This window comes from Protopterus annectens, chromosome 2.part2 (assembly GCF_019279795.1).
Source record: "Protopterus annectens isolate FY-2018-M chromosome 2.part2, PAN1.0, whole genome shotgun sequence".
In the NCBI taxonomy this organism is placed as follows: domain Eukaryota; kingdom Metazoa; phylum Chordata; order Ceratodontiformes; family Protopteridae; genus Protopterus; species Protopterus annectens.
The window spans coordinates 166,685,357-166,697,507 of record NC_056730.1 but is presented as its reverse complement, the minus strand read 5'-3'; the positions used below and the strand labels follow the sequence as shown (position 1 = coordinate 166,697,507).

General features: G+C 43.4%; 1 protein-coding gene across 1 annotated transcript in view; it reads left to right on the top strand.

Annotated features, from left to right (window-relative positions):
* Positions 1-12,151, top strand: part of LOC122795582 (zinc finger protein 354B-like) — a 697,034-nt gene that overhangs the window by 683,990 nt on the left and 893 nt on the right. The gene's annotated exons all lie outside the window — the stretch shown is intronic.

Genomic DNA, 12,151 nt, shown 5'->3' with positions numbered 1-12,151 from the left:
AGGTTCCATATGAGGAAGCTTCAGGATACCTCAGATTGGTGTGGGTTTAACATTGCCACCCCTGGAGTTCCTTGTTCTTTTGCTTACTTGTCCCAGAATAAAGCTCCAGGGGTGCATTCAGCAAGTCTCTCTCAATCCAGAACTGCACTTTCATGTTGCAGTTCCTTGCCAAGGACTTTTCACAGATGCATGCCTCAGACCTGGGGTGGGGCATTTCTTATGGCCCTCTGAAAGCTCAGGGTCTCTGGCCTCTTCCTCAGAGGTCAAACCATATCAACATAAGAGATGAGGGCTCAGTTTCTGACTCTACAGGTCTTTCATTTCTTTTTTGTCCCCGGCCCCCTGAAAATCTTTACAGGCAATACATCTGTGATGTTGTATATCAACAAGCAGTCTGGTACAAGGTCTTTTCTCCTTTGCAGACAAGCTCTTCAGGCTTGGGATATGTCTGTCAGTTATCAGGTGATCCTTCAGGTAGTTTACATTCCTTTAGTGCGAAATCTAGTGGTAGACTTTGAGCAGGTCCAGAACACAGGCTCACAAGTGGATGCTTCACAGGGACATGTTTCTGGACATAGTCCATCTGTGGGGTATTCCTGGGTTAGATTTTCTTGCTTCCACTCTGAACAGGCAGCTTCCTCTGTTCTGTTTGAGAATACCAAATCCCCTGATTTGGAAAATGGACATCCCGTCTTTTCCTTGAAATGGAATGTTTCTGTATGCATTTCCTCCCCTTCCTCTTTGCTGCCAGGAGTTCTGCGCAAGATCAAAAAGGACTTGCCCAAAATCTTGTTGATTACTCTCTCTTGACCCAGACAGCACTGATTCCCCTTTTTTTCATCTGACCAGGGGCATTCACCACAAATTGCCTCAATGGGTGGATCTTCTCATATAAGAGGGATCTCTTATCCATCCTCACCTGTCTACTCTTCAAATGACACAGTGGTGATAGGGCTCTGATCCCCCCTTTTCGGCTCTTCTTTTCTGAAGACATGCTTTGAATAGGCCAGGAAACCCACTCCCAGAAATCATACATGTCTAAATGGAAAAGGTTTTCTATTTGGTGCCTCTCTCACTATCAGGATCCCTTCTCAGTAGGCGTTCATTTGGTTCTCTTTTATTTATGGGATGTGCATGCTGGCTTGGCATATTCTTCAAAGTTCACCAGTCCGCTATCTCTACTTGTCTGCCCTTGAACCTAACTTTTTCTTCTGAATATATATGATGTCCTTCTATTCACATGTTGCAGTATTCTGTACTCTTGGGTCTCCTCTTCTTGCTACCTGAACGTCCGCCCAGTTTCCAAAAGTTTGTAGTCACTGCAAAGTGCCTGGGACATCTGACATGGCTAGATGAACGTGGGCCCTAAACGTGAAGTCTGCGTGCACCAGACCTCAGAACTTCTTTGCTGCCAGTCGAACATCAGCTACTCCTGCCATACCAGCCATTGGATCAAAATCCTTCACATAAGCACCCCATTGAGGACCTTTGCTTTTTGTGTCTTTGCATGCTAGGCTTTGTTCATTTCATCCAGAAAGGGTAAGTGCAAGTGCAGCTGTCAGATTCCCTATAAAGATGCCCACGAGCTTTGTCTCTTCTGCTTAGGACCATCCCATGACCATAAGGCCTGCCCTATTTGCCAGGCCTTATGGCAAATAGGGCAGGCTCCATGGCCTAAGCATATACTTAAAAAAACAAAGGCTTAAACGGTTAGTATTAGGTATGAGGGGCCGGCTGATCAGCCTGCAGAGTCACCCAAGAAAAAGGACAAGAGCCTAAGGCCTGAAACCATAGCTGCACCTCCGCCTTCTGACATTCATCCTGTGGCCGAAGTCGGCCTGGAGGAATGTTCGGTCCCCACCGATTCAGGTATAGTGGGTACCAGCGTGTAAGCAACAGAACACCGTGCAGAAGACACATCCTTGGAGGCCCTGCAGATGTCGTCTTTCGACGCCGAGGAGGAATTTAGGCTCGCATCAGACGACCAGGCGGATCCCTCCCTTACCATTTTGCTGTCTGACCCTAGGCCTTCTCCGACCCAGACGCCAGCTAGGCCTTCGTTAACGAAAAGAGAAAGCATACCTCTCCTACTACTGAAAGTCAACCATATTAATAGGCTTTCTCACAAAGCCTGTTTAATGCATTCATGGCCCTTAGGCCTTCCACCTCTGTAACCTTTCCAATCTCACCCCCTGTATTGAGTTCTTGGCCCCAAACATTAGACTCCTCTCAGATGGAGGAGAGGGAAGAAACTTCTGAGTCCTCTTCAGAGGAATCTCTCTCCTATGTGTCTCAACTGCCCTCCCCTCTTGGCTGTGCCTCCCCAGAGGAAGAGTCTGCTGAAGCAGATTCCCCAGCAAAGGATCTCACCTTGGGTGAGGCCATTGCTAAGATGAGGGAGCACTTCAAGTGGGACTCATCTGAGATGACAGAGGTACAAAATATGTGCCATGAACTCCTCCAGATTGACCCCCATGCACCCTCAGCTATTCCCCCAGTACTGCCTGCATTCCTAGATGCATTCAGTGTAGCTTCTTTAAACCCAGACTCTCAGCCCCTGCTTTCAGTAGGCCTGATAGGCTCTACAGAAGTCCCAGAGACTGCTAAATTTGTAGTGAAATGCCCTGCTGCAGACCTGGGCACTATCTCAGTCTCTGCTGATAAAGCGTTCAAACTCCTTCCTTCATCTCTCCTCCCTACAGACAAAGACAGTAAGGCTGTGGAACATCTGGACAAAAAGGTCTACACATCCTCTACCCTGGCCTTTAAGGCAGTCAGTTATCAGACACACATGTCCAAACACACCTTGGCTGTTCTTGAAAAAGTAACCAAACAGCTGAGTTTTCTGATCTCCCAGCCTAAGCTCAACTGTCCAGCCTCGTATCTCTGACCTCCCAGGTCACCAGACACACTATTAGGTGCAGCTACGATGCTGCTGAGGCCTCAGCAAGGTCTGCTACATCAGCTTCTGTCCTCGGGAGGTATTCGTGGATAAGACTCCAGCTACTACCTGATGACATCAGGGCAAAGCTTCTTGATGCACCTTTAGATAATTCTGCTGTGTTTGGCTCAAAAGCAGCAAACCTATTCAAGGCTTTACAGCAAAAGGGGAAGGAACTTCAAGACCTCAAGCATTTGTTTCTCTCTCCTATCCCCAAATTTCATAGTAACAACCTGTCCAAGTCGCAATTTATTAGGAAGCACTCTGCTCCCTCTACCACTCCCAGACCTAGGAAACCTGCCAGGAAACAATCCACCCCTGCCAGGCCTACACAACACCCAGCTCAAAAACCTCAGTTTTGAGACAGGGCAGGTAGCCTGTGACTACCTGCCATTCTTGAGGCCTCCCCCCTTCCTCCGTCCCACTGTTAATAAGGCACTCTCTCACTGTCTCCCAATGTGAAGACACATCACTACAGACAGGTAGATTCTGTCCATAATAGAACTTGAGTATTTTATGACTTGGATCACTACTGCTTCCAAGAAGGGCATTTTTCAGCCCCCCCAAAGAGCACCTCCCCCTCTTCCCATTAGTTTTGAACAACCTGAAGGCCCAAGACCATTCAGCCTGTCCCACGGACAGAAAGAAGAAAAAGCTTCTATTCCAGACTGTTTCTATTCCCAAGAAAAGATGGACTGTGGAGACCAATCCTGGACCTCTCCCACCTAAACCTTCTCCTGCACTTAGACCTACCTTCTGGATGCTAACTTTGCAAACTCTCTTCCCTCTGATATTGCCCGAGGGGTTCATAGCCTCATTGGATATCAAGGATGCCTATCTTCACATACCCATAAGGCCCAATTTCAGGAGATACCTTCATTTCTCTGTGCCCTCTTTTCATTATCAATTCTCAGCCTTGCCCGTCAGTCTCTCTACAGCACCAGGGGTCTTTACCAAGTGCCTGGACCAGTAACTGCCTTCTGCAGGACCCTAGGGATCCAGATATTCCCCTATCTGGACAATCTGCTGATCCAGATGGATTGCAGAGAAAACCCTCCAACTCCACCTGCAGACAACACTGTCCCTTCTGCAGGTCCTGGGTTTCCAGATAAACTACCGCAAGTCCAACTTGAACCCCACCCAGGACATAGTGTTCCTAACGTGCAAGATTCATATAAATGTCATGAAGGCATTTCTACCCACCCAGAAGGTGGAAGATCTAACTCAGTACCTACTTCTGGTTCTTCAGACCAAAGAGGTGACTGCCAGTCAGTACCTCAGACTCCTGGGCCACATGGCTTCCAGTATCCCAGTGCTACCATTTGCAAGGCTCCACATGAGGAAGCTTCAGTGGTATCTAAGATCCTTTTGGACTCAACACTCTCATCTTCTGTAGTACAAGATCTTTTTTTTGCCTTGTCTCAAGAAAGAGATTCTTTGGTCTTTGAACCAGGTGAACATCAAACTGGGCCTCCCCCTTCAACCCCCCTGCCAACACAGGAGATGTACACAGACACCTCAGACCAGGAGTGGGGAGCAACTGTGCCCCCCCCTAAAAGTCCAGGGTCCCTGGCCAGACTCCACCAAAAAGGAGCACATCAGTATAAGAGAGATGAGAGCAATTTTTCTGGCCCTAAAGGCCTTCTAACCCAGGCTAAAACAGGGCCCACTGAAACTATTCACAGACAATACTACAGTTCTGTGGCATGTCAAACAGGGGAAGCAAAATCTTACTTGCTATGCAGACAAGCTCTCTTAGTGTGGGAACTAGCCACAAGTTAGGGAGCAACACTTAAGGCAGTTTGCATCCCTTCAGAACTCTCAGGCATGTCACAGTCCCACAAATGGATGCTCCACAGATGGAGTACACCTCAAATAGACTTGTTTGCCTCCCCCATGAACCGACAACTTCCTTCATTCTGTACCAGGCTGCCCAACCCCCTAACGAGGGCAGCGGACACCTTTTCAGTTTATTGGAAGGGGATGCTTCTCTATGCATCACCCCCTCCCTCTCAATACAGAATGTCCTACTGAAGATTCAGCAGGACAGACCAAAAATCTTGTTGGTGACTCCCTTTTGGCCAAGACAGTACTGGTTCCTTCTCCTTCTGCATTTAGCCAAGGGCAATCACTGCAAATTACCCCACAGAGTGTACCTTCTCACACAGGACAAAGGATCTCTAATCCATCCACATTGGCAATCCCTGCAAGTCACCCTTTGGATGATAGAATTCTGATCCCTGGCAGACACCTTTACAATGAGGACGTGCTCTCAGTCCTGCAGGAGGCCAGGAAACCTAATACAAGGAGATCTTAATGTAGCCAAGTGGAAAAGATTCTCCACGTTATATCTTCAGAGACAATTGGACCCTTTCCAGAGCGAGGTTCCTCTAGTACCGTCATACCTGTGTGAACTCGTACAGACAGGATTAGCATACTCCTCCCATCAAGGCTCACCTGTCTGCCTCTGGATCCCCCTGTGGCTTCCAGGTTGCCTGCAAAGTTGTTCTTAGTGCTACACCTCAGGCCCCCCAGGAAGCCCATCCCCCGGGACCTGAGTTGCGTGCTGGAGAAGCTCAGGTTGCCTCCATCTGAACCAGCATCCAAGACCTGTCTAAAATTCTGCACATGGAAAACAGTCCTCCTTGTGGCCTTAACCTTCACTAGAAGAGTGCCCGAGTTGCAAGCTCTCATGACCATTCCCCCCTTTCTTACTTTCCACAGAGATAGAGTAACCCTTAGGACCAATCCATCCTTCATGCCCAAGGTGGTCAATGAGCTCTCCTTAGACCAAGCCTTCCACCTTCCCACCTTTTTTGCCCACCCTCAGAATGACATTGAGAGAGTTTTACATTCCCGTGATGTGCACAGACAGCTGAGGTTCTACCTCCACAAAACTTAAGTCCTTGAGGAAGTATGACCAGTTATTTGTCTCCTACCCCAGGGTCCTGGGGAAAGCAGTAACTAAACAAACTCTCTTCCTGGATTTCCAGGGCTATTACCCTCTGCTATGCACACCATGGGAAATCATTGGGACACAAGGTCAAAGCACACTCCACTAGGGCCATGACCTCTTCTGGAGCCTTTTTCAAAGGCCTGGACACCTCCACCATTCTAGTAGCAGCCACCTGGACATCTGTCCACACATTCACCAAACATTACAAGTTAGACTAGATTTCTAGGTCCAGGTCTGGATTTGCCAGGACTACCCTCCATGGATTCATTGAGAATTCTTCCAGACCACATTCCCTTTCCTCACTGAGCTTTGGTACTCACCCAAGAGTACAGAATACTACAACATGTGAATAGAAGGGAATAAGAGTAATTGTGTAAAATCTTACCATAACCATAGATGTCCTTCTCTTCCATGTTGCAGTATTCCTTCCCTCCCTTCTACCCCTCCTACTGATATAACTTTCCTTTCTTGGATGGCACAGGACTGTCACAGCTTGTCCTGGGACTGGGGTTCTCAGGTCTGAGGTCTGGTGCGTGCAGATGTCACTTTATGGCCCACGCTCGTCTAGCCACATCAGACATACCACGCACCTTGCAGTGACTACAAACTTTTGGAAACTGGCTGGACGTTAGGGTAGCAAGAGGAAGAGGCCCAAGAGTACAGAATACTGCAACATGGAATAGAAGGACATCTATGGTTATGGTAAGATTTTACATAACTATTCTTTCTATGTTGTCCTTGGGGGGTATATTATTTCTCCACTGGCAATTCATTTCTGAGACTTTGCATTCATACTTCACCTTTATGCCCTGCTCTGGGAGCACACATGTATGGCACCTATAAAATCTAAAGGCTTTAGTATACTGGCCGGGTATTTGACTATCCTTGGCAGGAGATCCCTTCAGTGAAGAATACTGCAACAATGAAGAGAAGGACATCTACTGTTATGGTAAGATGTATTTTCCTCCCTGTGTCCTGAGCTGTCTGACCTATGGAAACCAGCTTCATCAGACAGAATGTCCCCAGTCTCTCTCACTGTTTCTACCTGTGATGCTTATCAGCATGTTTCTTCTTTTGAGGAGATCTGGAGGCCTTGGCCAATGCTGTAACAATGCAGAACCAGGCACACAAGTTTTTTATGAACTATACATTTCTGGAGAGATTTAGGTGTTCTCCTTGGTTGTCCTTGGCATGAAACTGAGACAGTGCAGGCAAGAGTACACAGTGTACTCTTGGCTTAGGAAATTGTAGTAAAGCATTAGCCACCCTTCATAATAAGCTTCAATAGACAGAGCACAGCTTTTCTTTAAAGAAGCCTAAACATTGAGAATTCCTCCTAGTATGCATTTGTACCCACAATTTAGATTGGAAAAAAAAAACTTGTAAGAAAAGATAAAAATTGTTTGCAGTCACAAAGCAAACTTAAGTTCTCATTTCACAGTCCCTCACACTCAGTGGCTTAGCAAGGATGGAGTGAAGGAGACAGCACTCCTGACAAGAGTGTTAGGGGGAGGTGATAGAGATCTTCTGCATTTTTTTTTTCCATACTGAAGTGCCAGTACAAAAAGGCACTTCAATGTGATGTGTGTTTTTTTGCTTCTTCTCTTGAAGAGCTGAAGAGGACATGCATCTGTCTACTTTAGAAAGCCAAAGTCCTTTTGTGCTCCTTAAGAAAAACTAAGGAAGGGAATACATTTTCTATAATAAATGTAAGAAGCTGAAATCCTTTTTTGGACTATAACCGAGACTAGCACTAGGTACTAGATAAGGCAGCTATCTCTCGTTTTACACTTCTTCAAAAAGCCGCTCTGTACATTTTTTTCCTTTTTGTATATTGTAACTTGTGCAGATGCATTTCTCCCCTTATGGTTACATATCTATACTGCTTTTGTGTTTAACTCTCAATTCTCACTGTTGTGTTTTTGGAAAATTTTATAAATTACTACAGTATATCTGTATACTAGGTGTGATTTTTTTTTTTTTTTTATCTAGTCTTTGACTCTGGCCTGACCTGAAAATGGTTCATTTGAGTCGATATTCTTCCCCAGTTAGCAAATAAAGATGAATGAATAAATAAATTCCAAAGCTATAGGGGGAAAAATTCATGCCTGATTTTTTTTTTTTTTTTTTTCATTGCAGCTTACAAAAGTACGTTAGTAAGCCATTTGCATCTTGACAAACACCTGTGTATAGCTTATATGAATTTCTAATTGTTGGCATTATTGCAGACACATTTTTACCTAATCAATCTACTGTAACAGAAAAAGAATGAAGCAGAGTAATGGTATGTCTGATCTCGTGGCATTTTCCATGAGCATCTAATCAGCAAGAAAAGTTAATCCGTTCTTTAGCAGCTTCAGATAAATTTTAAGAACTTTAGAAGTATAGATCACAGAAGGGAAAATGTGACATCAGTAACTCTATTCAGAAGTGTAACTTGAATAAGGAACATGGAATAATGGTGCCATAATAAATAATGAGTCTTGGATGATTAAGAAGTACTTGGCTATTGTACAAGATGGGTCTACTTTATTTAAACGAAAACGCGTTAACGTCGAACACCACTCCATCGAAACATATACACCGAACCGCAAAATAATCGAACGCACGAAACCGCGAAACTCAAAATACCAAATTGTCATACTTGGCCAACCCCACCACCTGAAACATACTACCCACCCAAACAAAATAAATAAACCACAAACATACACCAGCCAAAACCCTAAACTAACCCCCACATACACCACTATCTATGCACTATCCTTAACCCCTCCCTAACCCTAAGGTCCATAACTACCGCATACTTACCCTACAGAGCTATACCTAAACAAAATAAATAAATCACACACATACACTAACCAAACCCCTACCTCAAACCCTACACTAAACGTTAAATACATTACCCATCTTACATTACCTATCTATGCACTTACCTTAACCCGCACCCTAATCCTAACTCTAATGTCTGTAACTATCGCACACTTACCTTACGGATCTGTAGCTCAGATGGGCCAACCAAAACACTTCGACATTTCGAATTTCGTAGTAATTTTGCGGTTTTGTGTGTTCGATTATTTTGCGGTGTACGTGTCGATGGAGTGGTGTTCGACGTAACGCGTTTTCATTTAAGTAAAATAGACCCATACTAGACACAAATTGTTTACTATATCCTGTAAAAGATAGACCTCGCTAACAAGCTCAGCTTTACTTGTAAAGTAGATGACATTGAAGTAGTGAATGATGACATCATCAGATTTCCTGATTTTGAAAGTTTTTGTGGTGCTTTATTTAATGCATTGAAAACTAAGTTGAAGGTAACCTCTGCTGACTGTTTTTTCAGCTCTTAATTTGCAATGCTGGTCTATTCTTTTAGTTGTATTAATAGAAAACGAACTCTTGCTTTTCTTGGTAAAGTTCAGACATTTCAGAAATAGAAATGCTACTGCAGCTAAACTAAGGAATAAGCTTTAGTAAAACTGGTATTTGATTTTGCAGTCCATTTTATGAAGGAATCAAACTTTGAAGTAACTCTTGCTCAGTGGATTACAAAAATATTTCCACCTCAATAATGTGACTATAGGGAAAATTGCCTCTCTCTAAAAAAAAAAAAAAAATTCAACAACTAGAAGAATGTTTTAATATTTATAATGACAGGAATACAGATGGGAAAACAACAAATAGTGTTTCTCTCAGAAAAAAATATTCTTGCTACTTAGTATTTTAAACCACCAGCTTCGTATTGTAATAGAGGCTGCCCTCTCATTATGACTTCAAAAGCAGCAATTTCAGTATGGTACAAAGCCCATTGTTAATAGCTACCTTTCTATTTTACTGGAACATTTCCAGGATCAAAACCCTGATCTTTCTTTTCTTATGTAAACTACTATAGTTACATTTGATGAGCCATATTTTTAATCAAGTCATTGGATGGAGTAGGGTATGCATTGTGATACAGTAACCACATTCACTGACCACACAGGCTGTATACATGCATGTATGTTAAGTAGGCTTATTACGTTACTTAGCCACACCCTGGAATGTCTGTGTTGTTTTAGAATATGAGAATGCCTCTTACTATGAGCAAATGTTAGGAAAAAAAACAAGTTTGTGGGTGACTGTAAACTGGCACAATTATTGAATCCCCAATGATATCAGTGTACTTCAGGAGTGACTTACACAGACCAGTGACTGGTGTCTTAGTCGCAGTCTCAAACTAAATGCAAAGAAATGCATCATCATTCCCTTTGGTAAAAACAATGCCCCTTCACACTATCAAATTAACAGTACCCTGTGCCCCTACGAAGTGGTAAAGGATCTGGGATCACAAGTAGACTGCGACCTCAACTTTGACCACCATGTGTGTACTGTATTAAGGAAGGCTTTCTACATAGCACACTTGATTAGCAAAGACATCACCTCTAGAGCAAAGGAGGTTATAACCCCTCTGTACTCATCACTAATCAAGCCCGTAATTGAGTATAACGACCCTTTTAGCATGTACTGTATAAAGCACCTGCAGCAATTGGAAAGACCTCGGAGGTTTCTAAAAAAGAAGATCAAGGGATTCCAGTACAGGCTTTACACAGACCAACTAAAGTGATTTTACTATACTCAGTATCGTACAGACTTTGTAGGGGAGACTTATACCTGGCTTACAGAGCAATCTCTGAGCCAAATATAATTAATTTGCTGCACATACTTAAATCAACATGGACTCGAACCACCCATTCCAGGGGCCTAAATATGGCCTGTGACTTGAATAGGGTGTGCTAGAGGGACAGATTTGTCTCCCAGTGACTGTCACTTCTTTGTACTAGACTGCCACTTCATGTGAAGCAGAGCACCTCTGTGGCACAGTTCAAAAGGAACCTGAGTGAGTGGGTCGGGCACTGTATCTTCTTACTGGGTATGGCACTCACAACCCTCCTGGATATGGGCAGTCATTACTAAATACATTCCTAGGTATTGACTAAGAGTATCATTGGTATTACTTTGGGATGAAATGGCTAGGCTTGAAATGACCTGTGGGTAGATAGACTAGTAACCTCCTGTGATACTAAAAGTGTTAGAAGACTTAAGACAAATGAAATATGCTTAATTTTTAACATAATGCTGAAAAGTCAAAAGTCTGTTTAGCTACTTCTGAAGGTGTGACAGAAATATAACATATTTTACCACAAAGTAGATTTGTTACCTCACAGTTTAAAATGAGCAGACTGATACCATATGCAGCTGCACATTTGTTTGTAACAGTTAAACATGGCCAGTTTTGGTGTTCACCTTGCGCTGTAGTTTTGCACTTTCTTTGTTAGCAAGTGCTGGATATTTGTCAGGTTTTAGTGTTTCATTTTGTGCATGATGCAGAATGCAAGGCACGGAAATTTTCCTTTGAATTAAATGCCGTTATCTTAAATTGTTAGAAACAGTAAAATCAAAGAAGTTAGCTCTGTAGCACTGAAGGTGCTTTGCTATTGTGCTCTAGTAATGCAGAAACATGCTAGAGTCATGTGAAGTAAAAGCTCATTAATTATGCCTGTACATGTCGCTGAATCAAACATGTATCACAGCAGGAACAAAGGCATTACTGTACCAAACCATGCAGTGTTGCTTAGGTACCTGCACCTGTACCCACCCACACGCGCTTGTGCACACTCTCATGTATACAGCCTGCCTGTCAGTACTTATGTGCTACAATAAGAGCCCCGCTGTTGCCACTTGTAGCAGTGGGCATACATCATAAAACTACTGCATTTGGCCCTCGCTGTTCTGCTTTGAAATAGTGTAATAGAGCTTGTTTGAATTGCTTTGTTGCACTATTTTGATCTTGATGGAGTAGAGCATATTACATTAGCTGTGTCCTAGGACTGCTGCATTTAAATATCACTATCCAGCAGTACCACTTTAGCGCTACAATACTCTGACTCACTGTCATAACACGCTAAGCAAGCAAGCTAGGAAAAGATTGGGCAGTGCATTGCATTTCTGAAATGTCTCCATAATTGCTTGTTGATTAAATTCTAGAACTGTCTGACTGATTTGTAGAATTAAAACGTAAAGTGAGATTTATTCACTGGCAAAACAGTTATAACTGGACTATAAGAAATCTGTTATCGTCTTTACATGTGTAAAAAGTATATGATAATCTGAAAGTAGTTGCAGTTTTAGTAGTAGCTTAAATTTTATGTCCTGATAAAAAGTTTTTTGCAATGAAAGTGTCCACTGTGTTTAGTATAGATGAACTACTCTGGGTTTTT